This window comes from Engystomops pustulosus, chromosome 3 (genome assembly GCF_040894005.1).
Source record: "Engystomops pustulosus chromosome 3, aEngPut4.maternal, whole genome shotgun sequence".
Taxonomy (NCBI): domain Eukaryota; kingdom Metazoa; phylum Chordata; class Amphibia; order Anura; family Leptodactylidae; genus Engystomops; species Engystomops pustulosus.
The window spans coordinates 1,613,735-1,628,681 of NC_092413.1; positions in this window are offsets into that span (position 1 = coordinate 1,613,735).

Genomic DNA, 14,947 nt, shown 5'->3' on the forward strand with positions numbered 1-14,947 from the left:
GTGAGCGGGACCTGCCGCGTTCTATAGTGAGCGGGACCTGCCGCGTTCTATAGTGAGCGGGACCTGCCGCGTTCTATAGTGAGCGGGACCTGCCGCGTTCTATAGTGAGCGGGACCTGCCGCGTTCTATAGTGAGCGGGACCTGCCGTGTTCCATAGTGAGCGGGACCTGCCGCGTTCCATAGTGAGCGGGACCTGCTAAGCTGGAACTGTACTGTACTGTGCTGAGCTGAGGCTGGACCTGTGCTGAGCTGAGGCTGGACCTGTGCTGAGCTGAGGCTGGACCTGTGCTGAGCTGAGGCTGGACCTGTGCTGAGCTGAGGCTGGACCTGTGCTGAGCTGAGGCTGGACCTGTGCTGAGCTGAGGCTGGACCTGTGCTGAGGTGAGGCTGGACCTGTGCTGAGCTGAGGCTGGACCTGTGCTGAGCTGAGGCTGGACCTGTGCTGAGCTGAGGCTGGACCTGTGCTGAGCTGAGGCTGGACCTGTGCTGAGCTGAGGCTGGACCTGTGCTGAGCTGAGGCTGGACCTGTGCTGAGCTGAGGCTGGAGTGCATTCCGGCGGACCTCGGGGAACTTCAGCGAAGCAGCGCCACCTGGAGGAACTATCTTAGTGAATCCCGTCCGGAACCGAATCCACCGCAGAGAACGCGCCGCTGGATCGCGAATGGACCGGTAAATCTGCCCCAATAAATCTGCCCCAATGTAACAAACGTCTACTAATGTTACCTGCTCCATTACTGCACAGCTCAGGATATAGAGTATATTGCTTCCCCTGGTTCTTCATTGTCTGCACATTATCCTAATCAATACCGATCAATCTCTGAGGGAGGGGGGGGAGCGCAGGATGGGGGGGGGGGGGGGGTCCCGCTGGACACACGGGGGGGGGGGGGGGGGGGTGACACATGGAGATTGATGGAGATCCCACCTATTACAGAACAATGAACCCTCCAAATGACGGAGACAGAATGTGCAGAACACGGGAGAGCGATCCGTCTCATCACCGCTCTGACAGGAGAGAATCCTTCCATATCCTTCCCTCTAAGTGTAGAGGATTATCTGGATAGGAGTTACCACTGACAGCAGGTTCTATAATGTCACAGCCCCTACTCCATGTATAGGGACTCCCTCCTTTATATATATATCACATCCCTATAGAGAGATCCCTCCTGTATATATATCACATCCCTATAGAGAGATCCCTCCTGTATATATATATCACATCCCTATAGAGAGATCCCTCCTGTATATATATCACATCCCTATAGAGAGATCCCTCCTGTATATATATATCACATCCCTATAGAGAGATCCCTCCTGTATATATATCACATCCCTATAGAGAGATCCCTCCTGTATATATATATATATCACATCCCTATAGAGAGATCCCTCCTGTATATATATATATCACATCCCTATAGAGAGATCCCTCCTGTATATATATATATCACATCCCTATAGAGAGATCCCTCTTGTATATATATATCACATCCCTATAGAGAGATCCCTCCTGTATATATATCACATCCCTATAGAGAGATCCCTCCTGTATATATATCACATCCCTATAGAGAGATCCCTCCTGTATATATATATATATCACATCCCTATAGAGAGATCCCTCCTGTATATATATATATATCACATCCCTATAGAGAGATCCCTCCTGTATATATATATCACATCCCTATAGAGAGATCCCTCCTGTATATATATATCACATCCCTATAGAGAGATCCCTCCTGTATATATATCACATCCCTATAGAGAGATCCCTCCTGTATATATATCACATCCCTATAGAGAGATCCCTCCTGTATATATATCACATCCCTATAGAGAGATCCCTCCTGTATATATATATCACATCCCTATAGAGAGATCCCTCCTGTATATATATATATATCACATCCCTATAGAGAGATCCCTCCTGTATATATATATCACATCCCTATAGAGAGATCCCTCCTGTATATATATCACATCCCTATAGAGAGATCCCTCCTGTATATATATATCACATCCCTATAGAGAGATCCCTCCTGTATATATATCACATCCCTATAGAGAGATCCCTCCTGTATATATATCACATCCCTATAGAGAGATCCCTCCTGTATATATATCACATCCCTATAGAGAGATCCCTCCTGTATATATATCACATCCCTATAGAGAGATCCCTCCTGTATATATATTACATCCCTATAGAGAGATCCCTCCTGTATATATATATCACATCCCTATAGAGAGATCCCTCCTGTATATATATATCACATCCCTATAGAGAGATCCCTCCTGTATATATATATCACATCCCTATAGAGAGATCCCTCCTGTATATATATATCACATCCCTATAGAGAGATCCCTCCTGTATATATATCACATCCCTATAGAGAGATCCCTCCTGTGTATATATATCACATCCCTATAGAGAGATCCCTCCTGTATATATATCACATCCCTATAGAGAGATCCCTACTGTATATATATATATATATCACATCCCTATAGAGAGATCCCTCCTGTATATATATATATCACATCCCTATAGAGAGATCCCTCCTGTATATATATCACATCCCTATAGAGAGATCCCTCCTGTATATATATATCACATCCCTATAGAGAGATCCCTCCTGTATATATATCACATCCCTATAGAGAGATCCCTCCTGTATATATATATCACATCCCTATAGAGAGATCCCTCCTGTATATATATATCACATCCCTATAGAGAGATCCCTCCTGTATATATATATCACATCCCTATAGAGAGATCCCTCCTGTATATATATATCACATCCCTATAGAGAGATCCCTCCTGTATATATATCACATCCCTATAGAGAGATCCCTCCTGTATATATATATATCACATCCCTATAGAGAGATCCCTCCTGTATATATATATATCACATCCCTATAGAGAGATCCCTCCTGTATATATATCACATCCCTATAGAGAGATCCCTCCTGTATATATATATCACATCCCTATAGAGAGATCCCTCCTGTATATATATATCACATCCCTATAGAGAGATCCCTCCTGTATATATATCACATCCCTATAGAGAGATCCCTCCTGTATATATATCACATCCCTATAGAGAGATCCCTCCTGTATATATATATCACATCCCTATAGAGAGATCCCTCCTGTATATATATATCACATGCCTATAGAGAGATCCCTCCTGTATATATATATATCACATCCCTATAGAGAGATCCCTCCTGTATATATATCACATCCCTATAGAGAGATCCCTCCTGTATATATATCACATCCCTATAGAGAGATCCCTCCTGTATATATATCACATCCCTATAGAGAGATCCCTCCTGTATATATATATCACATCCCTATAGAGAGATCCCTCCTGTATATATATATATCACATCCCTATAGAGAGATCCCTCCTGTATATATATATCACATCCCTATAGAGAGATCCCTCCTGTATATATATCACATCCCTATAGAGAGATCCCTCCTGTATATATATATCACATCCCTATAGAGAGATCCCTCCTGTATATATATCACATCCCTATAGAGAGATCCCTCCTGTATATATATCACATCCCTATAGAGAGATCCCTCCTGTATATATATCACATCCCTATAGAGAGATCCCTCCTGTATATATATCACATCCCTATAGAGAGATCCCTCCTGTATATATATATCACATCCCTATAGAGAGATCCCTCCTGTATATATATCACATCCCTATAGAGAGATCCCTCCTGTATATATATATCACATCCCTATAGAGAGATCCCTCCTGTATATATATATCACATCCCTATAGAGAGATCCCTCCTGTATATATATCACATCCCTATAGAGAGATCCCTCCTGTATATATATCACATCCCTATAGAGAGATCCCTCCTGTATATATATCACATCCCTATAGAGAGATCCCTCCTGTATATATATCACATCCCTATAGAGAGATCCCTCCTGTATATATATATCACATCCCTATAGAGAGATCCCTCCTGTATATATATATATCACATCCCTATAGAGAGATCCCTCCTGTATATATATATATATCACATCCCTATAGAGAGATCCCTCCTGTATATATATATATCACATCCCTATAGAGAGATCCCTCCTGTATATATATCACATCCCTATAGAGAGATCCCTCCTGTGTATATATATCACATCCCTATAGAGAGATCCCTCCTGTATATATATCACATCCCTATAGAGAGATCCCTCCTGTATATATATCACATCCCTATAGAGAGATCCCTCCTGTATATATATATATATCACATCCCTATAGAGAGATCCCTCCTGTGTATATATATCACATCCCTATAGAGAGATCCCTCCTGTATATATATATCACATCCCTATAGAGAGATCCCTCCTGTATATATATCACATCCCTATAGAGAGATCCCTCCTGTATATATATATCACATCCCTATAGAGAGATCCCTCCTGTATATATATATCACATCCCTATAGAGAGATCCCTCCTGTGTATATATATCACATCCCTATAGAGAGATCCCTCCTGTATATATATATCACATCCCTATGGAGAGATCCCTCCTGTATATATATCACATCCCTATAGAGAGATCCCTCCTGTATATATATATCACATCCCTATAGAGAGATCCCTCCTGTATATATATCACATCCCTATAGAGAGATCCCTCCTGTGTATATATATCACATCCCTATAGAGAGATCCCTCCTGTATATATATATCACATCCCTATAGAGAGATCCCTCCTGTATATATATCACATCCCTATAGAGAGATCCCTCCTGTATATATATCACATCCCTATAGAGAGATCCCTCCTGTGTATATATATCACATCCCTATAGAGAGATCCCTCCTGTATATATATCACATCCCTATAGAGAGATCCCTCCTGTGTATATATATCACATCCCTATAGAGAGATCCCTCCTGTATATATATATCACATCCCTATAGAGAGATCCCTCCTGTATATATATATCACATCCCTATAGAGAGATCCCTCCTGTATATATATATCACATCCCTATAGAGAGATCCCTCCTGTATATATATCACATCCCTATAGAGAGATCCCTCCTGTATATATATATATATCACATCCCTATAGAGAGATCCCTCCTGTATATATATCACATCCCTATAGAGAGATCCCTCCTGTATATATATATCACATCCCTATAGAGAGATCCCTCCTGTATATATATATATATATCACATCCCTATAGAGAGATCCCTCCTGTATATATATCACATCCCTATAGAGAGATCCCTCCTGTATATATATATCACATCCCTATAGAGAGATCCCTCCTGTATATATATATATCACATCCCTATAGAGAGATCCCTCCTGTATATATATATATCACATCCCTATAGAGAGATCCCTCCTGTATATATATATCACATCCCTATAGAGAGATCCCTCCTGTATATATATATCACATCCCTATAGAGAGATCCCTCCTGTATATATATATCACATCCCTATAGAGAGATCCCTCCTGTATATATATCACATCCCTATAGAGAGATCCCTCCTGTATATATTTATATCACATCCCTATAGAGAGATCCCTCCTGTATATATATATATCACATCCCTATAGAGAGATCCCTCCTGTATATATATCACATCCCTATAGAGAGATCCCTCCTGTATATATATCACATCCCTATAGAGAGATCCCTCCTGTATATATATCACATCCCTATAGAGAGATCCCTCCTGTATATATATATCACATCCCTATAGAGAGATCCCTCCTGTATATATATCACATCCCTATAGAGAGATCCCTCCTGTATATATATCACATCCCTATAGAGAGATCCCTCCTGTATATATATCACATCCCTATAGAGAGATCCCTCCTGTATATATATATATATCACATCCCTATAGAGAGATCCCTCCTCTATATATATATCACATCCCTATAGAGAGATCCCTCCTGTATATATATATCACATCCCTATAGAGAGATCCCTCCTGTATATATATCACATCCCTATAGAGAGATCCCTCCTGTGTATATATATCACATCCCTATAGAGAGATCCCTCCTGTGTATATATATCACATCCCTATAGAGAGATCCCTCCTGTATATATATATCACATCCCTATAGAGAGATCCCTCCTGTATATATATATCACATCCCTATAGAGAGATCCCTCCTGTATATATATATCACATCCCTATAGAGAGATCCCTCCTGTATATATATCACATCCCTATAGAGAGATCCCTCCTGTGTATATATATCACATCCCTATAGAGAGATCCCTCCTGTGTATATATATCACATCCCTATAGAGAGATCCCTCCTGTATATATATATATCACATCCCTATAGAGAGATCCCTCCTGTATATATATATATCACATCCCTATAGAGAGATCCCTCCTGTATATATATATATATCACATCCCTATAGAGAGATCCCTCCTGTATATATATATCACATCCCTATAGAGAGATCCCTCCTGTATATATATATCACATCCCTATAGAGAGATCCCTCCTGTATATATATATCACATCCCTATAGAGAGATCCCTCCTGTATATATATATCACATCCCTATAGAGAGATCCCTCCTGTATATATATATCACATCCCTATAGAGAGATCCCTCCTGTAGATATATATCACATCCCTATAGAGAGATCCCTCCTGTATATATATATCACATCCCTATAGAGAGATCCCTCCTGTATATATATCACATCCCTATAGAGAGATCCCTCCTGTGTATATATATCACATCCCTATAGAGAGATCCCTCCTGTATATATATATATATCACATCCCTATAGAGAGATCCCTCCTGTATATATATCACATCCCTATAGAGAGATCCCTCCTGTATATATATATCACATCCCTATAGAGAGATCCCTCCTGTATATATATCACATCCCTATAGAGAGATCCCTCCTGTGTATATATATCACATCCCTATAGAGAGATCCCTCCTGTATATATATCACATCCCTATAGAGAGATCCCTCCTGTATATATATATCACATCCCTATAGAGAGATCCCTCCTGTATATATATATCACATCCCTATAGAGAGATCCCTCCTGTATATATATCACATCCCTATAGAGAGATCCCTCCTGTATATATATATATATCACATCCCTATAGAGAGATCCCTCCTGTATATATATCACATCCCTATAGAGAGATCCCTCCTGTATATATATATATCACATCCCTATAGAGAGATCCCTCCTGTATATATATATCACATCCCTATAGAGAGATCCCTCCTGTATATATATCACATCCCTATAGAGAGATCCCTCCTGTATATATATATCACATCCCTATAGAGAGATCCCTCCTGTATATATATCACATCCCTATAGAGAGATCCCTCCTGTATATATATCACATCCCTATAGAGAGATCCCTCCTGTATATATATATATCACATCCCTATAGAGAGATCCCTCCTGTATATATATCACATCCCTATAGAGAGATCCCTCCTGTATATATATATCACATCCCTATAGAGAGATCCCTCCTGTATATATATATCACATCCCTATAGAGAGATCCCTCCTGTATATATATATATCACATCCCTATAGAGAGATCCCTCCTGTATATATATCACATCCCTATAGAGAGATCCCTCCTGTATATATATCACATCCCTATAGAGAGATCCCTCCTGTATATATATATATATCACATCCCTATAGAGAGATCCCTCCTGTATATATATATATCACATCCCTATAGAGAGATCCCTCCTGTATATATATATCACATCCCTATAGAGAGATCCCTCCTGTATATATATCACATCCCTATAGAGAGATCCCTCCTGTATATATATCACATCCCTATAGAGAGATCCCTCCTGTATATATATATATCACATCCCTATAGAGAGATCCCTCCTGTATATATATATCACATCCCTATAGAGAGATCCCTCCTGTATATATATCACATCCCTATAGAGAGATCCCTCCTGTATATATATATCACATCCCTATAGAGAGATCCCTCCTGTATATATATATCACATCCCTATAGAGAGATCCCTCCTGTATATATATATCACATCCCTATAGAGAGATCCCTCCTGTATATATATATCACATCCCTATAGAGAGATCCCTCCTGTATATATATATCACATCCCTATAGAGAGATCCCTCCTGTATATATATCACATCCCTATAGAGAGATCCCTCCTGTATATATATCACATCCCTATAGAGAGATCCCTCCTGTATATATATATCACATCCCTATAGAGAGATCCCTCCTGTATATATATATCACATCCCTATGGAGAGATCCCTCCTGTATATATATATCACATCCCTATGGAGAGATCCCTCCTGTATATATATCACATCCCTATAGAGAGATCCCTCCTGTATATATATATCACATCCCTATAGAGAGATCCCTCCTGTGTATATATATCACATCCCTATAGAGAGATCCCTCCTGTATATATATCACATCCCTATAGAGAGATCCCTCCTGTATATATATATCACATCCCTATAGAGAGATCCCTCCTGTATATATATATCACATCCCTATAGAGAGATCCCTCCGGTGCTCTTACTGTAGAGAATCCTTCCGCTGTTGGAGTAGATACCCCCGGGAGGTATATGAGATACCTATGGCTCGTCTCAGCGGCCAGAGAGGGTGGAGCTGCCGGTGCACAGCATTGGGTCCTAGGTGTGTAATGGCCTTTGACCTGTGAGGCCGGATCTGGCGCATGCGCAGGTGATGATGTCATTACTGCACCGCGCAGGAAGGAGCAGAGGTGGAGCCAGAGAGGGAAGGTGAGTATTCAGGTTTTATCATCTGTCTACAGTGGGGGGCATTCCTGCTGATTACTGGGGGCATTACTGCTGATTACTGGGGGCATTCCTGCTGATTACCGGGGGCATTCCTGCTGATTACCGGGGGCATTCCTGCTGATTACCGGGGGCATTCCTGCTGATTACCGGGGGCATTACTGCTGATTACCGGGGGCATTACTGCTGATTACCGGGGGCATTACTGCTGAATACCGGGGGCATTACTGCTGAATACCGGGGGCATTACTGCCAATTACCGGGGGCATTACTTCTGATTACCGGGGGCATTACTTCTGATTACCGGGGGCATTACTTCTGATTACCGGGGGCATTGCTGCTGATTACCGGGGGCATTGCTGCTGATTACCGGGGGCATTGCTGCTGATTACTGGGGGCATTACTGCTGATTACCGGGGGCATTACTGCTGATTACCGGGGGCATTACTGCTGATTACTGGGGGCATTCCTGCCGGCTGCTGGGGGTACTGGGAATTATAACTACTGAGGCACAGCGACTTTTGGCTACTGTGGGGCACCAAAAGATGAGTCGTGGCTGGAAGAAGCTGACATGGTGAGCTGAGTCGTAGAAGAAGGTGAAAGAGTCTCCTCCGATCAATGACGTCCTGTGTGTGTCACCGGAGTTACAGTAAGTGCTGGTATCACCCATGAGCTGCTGCATCACCTCGTCCTGGGATGTGTTATTTCTACTATGAGGGGAATTTGGGTAATTAATTTTTCTTGTTTCTGCTGCAAATTTGATGTACAGAACTTTGTTTAGGTGTTGTATTTTGTACTGGGCTTAGTTCTGGTGTTGTATTTTGTACTGATCTTGTTTCTGGTGCTGTATTTGTGTACTTGACTTGGTTCTTGTGCTGTATTTATGTTTTGGATTTGGTTCTGGTATTTTACTTTTGTACTGGGCTTCTGGTGCTGTACTTATATACTGGGCTTTGTTTTCATGCTGTTTTTATGTACTGCACTTGGATCTGGTGATGTATTTCTTGTACTGGTCTTGGTTCCGGTGCTGTATTTATGTACTGGGCTTTGTTCTGGTGCTGTATTTATGTACTGGGCTTTGTTCTGGTGCTGTATTTATGCATTGGACTTGGTTTTCGGGCTGTATTTATCTACTGGGCTTGGTTCTGTTGCTGTATGTATGTACTGCACTTGGTTCTGATGCTGTATTAATTTATAGGCTTGGTTCTTGTGCTCTATTTATTTACTGCACTTGGTTCTGGTGCTGTATGTAATCTAACTTCTGGATTTATGCAGTCAACACAAAATGTTTGTATTTATGTGGTGTAGCGTTCTTATTCGCCTATAAATAAGAGCATTTAGATCTATAAGGTAATAGTCAGGTATGTGATCAGATATGAACCTGCGGATGTTGTAATTGTTTATTACAGTAGGTAGCGGTTTCCGGTGCGCTGCGGTACATGACTTCTCTTATGTAGGGAGCATGTTACTCCCTTTGCCGTGCCTGAGCTCCACCTCCTGTGCACCCACCTTAAGGCCCCAGCCCGCCTCTGTCTGTACTTCCCAGGACAGTGGGACAGACCCCAAATTTCAGGACTGTCCCCTTGAACCCAAGATTTTTGGGAGGATGGTGCCGGCTCTGCAGCCCCTGCCCGTGTGATGCCCCCGATGTGGCAGCAGGTTCCCGGCTCTGCAGCCTCTGCCCGTGTGATGCCCCCGATGTGGCAGCAGGTTCCCGGCTCTGCAGCCTCTGCCCGTGTGATGCCCCCGATGTGGCAGCAGGTGCCCGGCTCTGCAGCCTCTTCCCGTGTGATGCCCCGATGTGGCAGCAGGTGCCCGGCTCTGCAGCCTCTGCCCGTGTGATGCCCCCGATGTGGCAGCAGGTGCCCGGCTCTGCAGCCTCTGCCCGTGTGATGCCCCCGATGTGGCAGCAGGTGCCCGACTCTGCAGCCTCTTCCCGTGTGATGCCCCCGATGTGGCAGCAGGTGCCCGGCTCTGCAGCCCCTGCCCGTGTGATGCCCCCGATGTGGCAGCAGGTGCCCGGCTCTGCAGCCCCTGGCCGTGTGATGCCCCCGATGTGGCAGCAGGTGTCCGGCTCTGCAGCCTCTGCCCGTGTGATGCCCTCGATGTGGCAGCAGGTGCCCGGCTCTGCAGCCTCTGCCCGTGTGATGCCCCCGATGTGGCAGCAGGTGCCCGGCTCTGCAGCCTCTTCCCGTGTGATGCCCCCGATGTGGCAGCAGGTGCCCGGCTCTGCAGCCTCTGCCCGTGTGATGCCCCCGATGTGGCAGCAGGTGCCCGACTCTGCAGCCTCTTCCCGTGTGATGCCCCCGATGTGGCAGCAGGTGCCTGGCTCTGCAGCCCCTGCCCGTGTGATGCCCCCGATGTGGCAGCAGGTGCCCGGCTCTGCAGCCCCTGGCCGTGTGATGCCCCCGATGTGGCAGCAGGTGTCCGGCGCTGCAGCCTCTGCCCGTGTGATGCCCCCGATGTGGCAGCAGGTGCCCGGGTCTGCAGCCTCTGCCCGGGTCTGCAGCCTCTGCCTGTGTGATGCCCCCGATGTGGCAGCAGGTGCCCGGGTCTGCAGCCTCTGCCCGGGTCTGCAGCCTCTGCCCGTGTGATGCCCCCGATGTGGCAGCCTCTGCCCGGGTCTGCAGCCTCTGCCCGTGTGATGCCCCCCATGTGGCAGCCTCTGCCCGGGTCTGCAGCCTCTGCCTGTGTGATGCCCCCGATGTGGCAGCAGGTGCCCGGGTCTGCAGCCTCTTCCCGTGTGATGCCCCCGATGTGGCAGCAGGTGTCCGGCTCTGCAGCCTCTGCCCGTGTGATGCCCCCGATGTGGCAGCAGGTGCCCGGCTCTGCAGCCTCTGCCCGGCTCTGCAGCCTCTGCCCGGGTCTGCAGCCTCTGCCTGTGTGATGCCCCCGATGTGGCAGCAGGTGCCCGGCTCTGCAGCCTCTGCCCGTGTGATGCCCCCGATGTGGCAGCAGGTGCCCGGCTCTGCAGCCTCTGCCCATGTGATGCCCCCGATGTGGCAGCAGGTGCCCGGGTCTGCAGCCTCTGCCTGTGTGATGCCCCCGATGTGGCAGCAGGTGCCCGGCTCTGCAGCCTCTGCCCGTGTGATGCCCCCGATGTGGCAGCAGGTGCCCGGCTCTGCAGCCTCTGCCCGTGTGATGCCCCCGATGTGGCAGCAGGTGTCCGGCTCTGCAGCCTCTGCCTGTGTGATGCCCCCGATGTGGCAGCAGGTGCCCGGGTCTGCAGCCTCTGCCCGGGTCTGCATCCTCTGCCAGTGTGATGCCCCCGATGTGGCAGCCTCTGCCCGGGTCTGCAGCCTCTGCCCGGGTCTGCAGCCTCTGCCTGTGTGATGCCCCCGATGTGGCAGCAGGTGCCCGGGTCTGCAGCCTCTGCCCGGGTCTGCAGCCTCTGCCCGTGTGATGCCCCCGATGTGGCAGCAGGTGCCCGGCTCTGCAGTGCTTGTGGGTGATACATAGTTATTGTATGGAGATACTTGATCTCTGCCCCTCCCCCCTTAGCCCCTCCCCCCCGGGCACATGACGTCTTTTGTTTCCACATTCCTGTGATATTTTGGGATTTTTCCCTGCAGGTATTTAAAGGTTTGTAATTATTTTATATGATTTGGGCACAGATGTAAATTTGCATAATTAAAAGGGAAGCGCTTTGTTGTGTGCGGCCGCTGTCTGATCAGTGGAAGGGGCCGCAATAACCGGGAGCCGCAATCTGTGAGGAGATAACGAGCAAGACGAGAACAAAAAGAGATCATTTACATAAAAAATGAAAATGGAACAATCCCGCAGCGACGAGTGAAGTAACGAGGCGACACAATGGAACGAATAGCAGCAGCAGCAGAGATCCCGCAATCCCGGGCAGGGGCCCGACTCAGGAGCCCCCTAACATGGAGCTACAGGTGTATTAGCTCAGTGCGGTGATAGTTAGGGAATGATTTTAGGTGGTCGCCCTATGGCTTTATCCACACTGCATTGTCACGGGTGCTCCTGCAACCTATGTCCTGCAATCTCTGGTTGCTGGCGCACCCGTGTACCTCCTTGCGCCCCAGCACCATGGCCGAGCTACACTCACCTCTCACGGCTCCAGTGGCGCCCCCTGAGGTCCGGCGTGCTCTTCCCCGCCTCCTAGTGCGCATGCGCACCAGCCTGGTGTGAGCCGCTAAATACTACCACTGATTACGGAATTATTTTAACTCATCCGCGGAGCCAAAGTCTTTAACTGATTGGACTTGCCGAATAATCTCCTCCGAATTAGTGAAGGTGACGCGTGGAAGGCGCCTTCAATACTCGCGATGGCCACTTCCAGTATCTTGTTGTGCCATATGGACTCTGTAACGCAGGAGTATATCAATGACATTTTTTGCTATATACCTGCTTCATGGTCCATCTAGACGATATCCTGGTGTTCTCTACGGACCTTGACTCCCATCAGACTCCTGCACGACATGTTCTCTGGTGCCTTAGGGCCAGACGCCTTTATGCTAAGCTCGGGAAGTGCCTCTTCCTTTCCTTGGATACATCATCTCTGACAAGGGACTTTACATGGATCATATCAAGTTGTCGGTGGTCCTTCAGCGGCATCGCCCAGTAGGACGTTGTGCTATCCAGAGATTCCTGGGCTTCGCTAACTATTACCGGCGGTTTATACCACATTTCTCCTCCCTCGTGTCTCCTATTGTGGCGTTAATGAAGAAAAACGCCAACCCTAAACTCTGGCCTCCGGTGGCTGAAGAAGCTTTCTCTAAGCTGATGTCCGCCTTTGCCTCGGCTCCTGTTCTCACGCGGCCTGATACCGAGAAACCGTCCCAGCTTGAGGTTGACTCTTCCTCAGTAGGAGCTGGAGCCGTCCTCACCCAGATAGGGCTCAAAGGCTGAACGCTCACCTTTGGTTCTCAACTATCGTCTCAGCTGCAGAGAGGAACTACTCCATAGGAGATGGGAGCCTCTGGCCATAAGCTTGCCTGGAAGAGTGGTGCTATCTTCTGGGAGGAGCTCGTAATCCGGGCTGTGTCTATACAGATCACAAGAACCTCCTGTACCTCCAGACTGCCCAGCATCTCAATCCACGCTTCTAACGCTTCAATTTCCTGATTCACTTTCGTCCACCAAAGAAGAACGTCAAAGCGGATGCCCTCTCTCATGCCTCTAATGTGATTGGGGAAGAACCGGCTCCTCGTCATATTGTTCCACCTGAATGACTGGTTGTTGCTGCTCCTGTGGACCTACGGCAACTTCCGCCTGGCAAGAATCATGTCTGACCTGGTTTTCGGAAGAGGATACTAACTTGGGGACATTGCTCTCCTGTGGCTGGGCACCCTGGGGTGCAGAGATCTGCCTCTCTCATATCTCGTTACTACTGGTGGCCAGAGCTGGTCAAGGAGTTCCTGCGCTTCCTGCCTGTAATAAGTCGTCACATCAAACTGCAGGTCTGCTCCTGCCATTGCGATACCCAGTTGCCCGTGGGCTCATATAGCCATGGACGTTGTTATGGATCTTCCGGCATCTTCCAGTAATACAGTCATCTGTGTGGTCACGGACTGGTTTTCTAAGATGTCCCACTTCATTCCTCTGCCTGGTCTGCCGTCATCTCCTCGTCTTGCCAGCCTGGTCTTCCTCCACGTTTCCGGCTTCATGGACTCCCTCAGCACATTGTCCAGTTTGTTTCCCAGTTCTGGGTTCCCTGTGCAGCCAACTTGAAGTAAAGCTGGACGACTTCTCCTCTGCACACCCTCCGCAGTATAATTTTCTTACAACTCTTTGGAATCTGCCAGCTCCGCTCCATTCTTTATTGTCTATGGAGAGCACCCAGTCCCTCCTCTTCCTCTTTCTGTGCCTTCTGAGGTTCCTGCCGTGGAGGAGTTAGTTCAGGATCTTAAGTTTATCTTAAGATCGTCTTTCCTTACTCCAGGCGTCTGCTCAAACCGAAACGCAGGTCCCCTCCGATCTTCTATCCGGGGTATAAAGTGTGGCTCTCCTCCAGGATTGTCCGGCTGAAGATTCTTAGCTACAAACTTGGTTCACGTTTCCTGGGTCCATTTGAGGTGCTGAGGCGCATCAACCCTGTG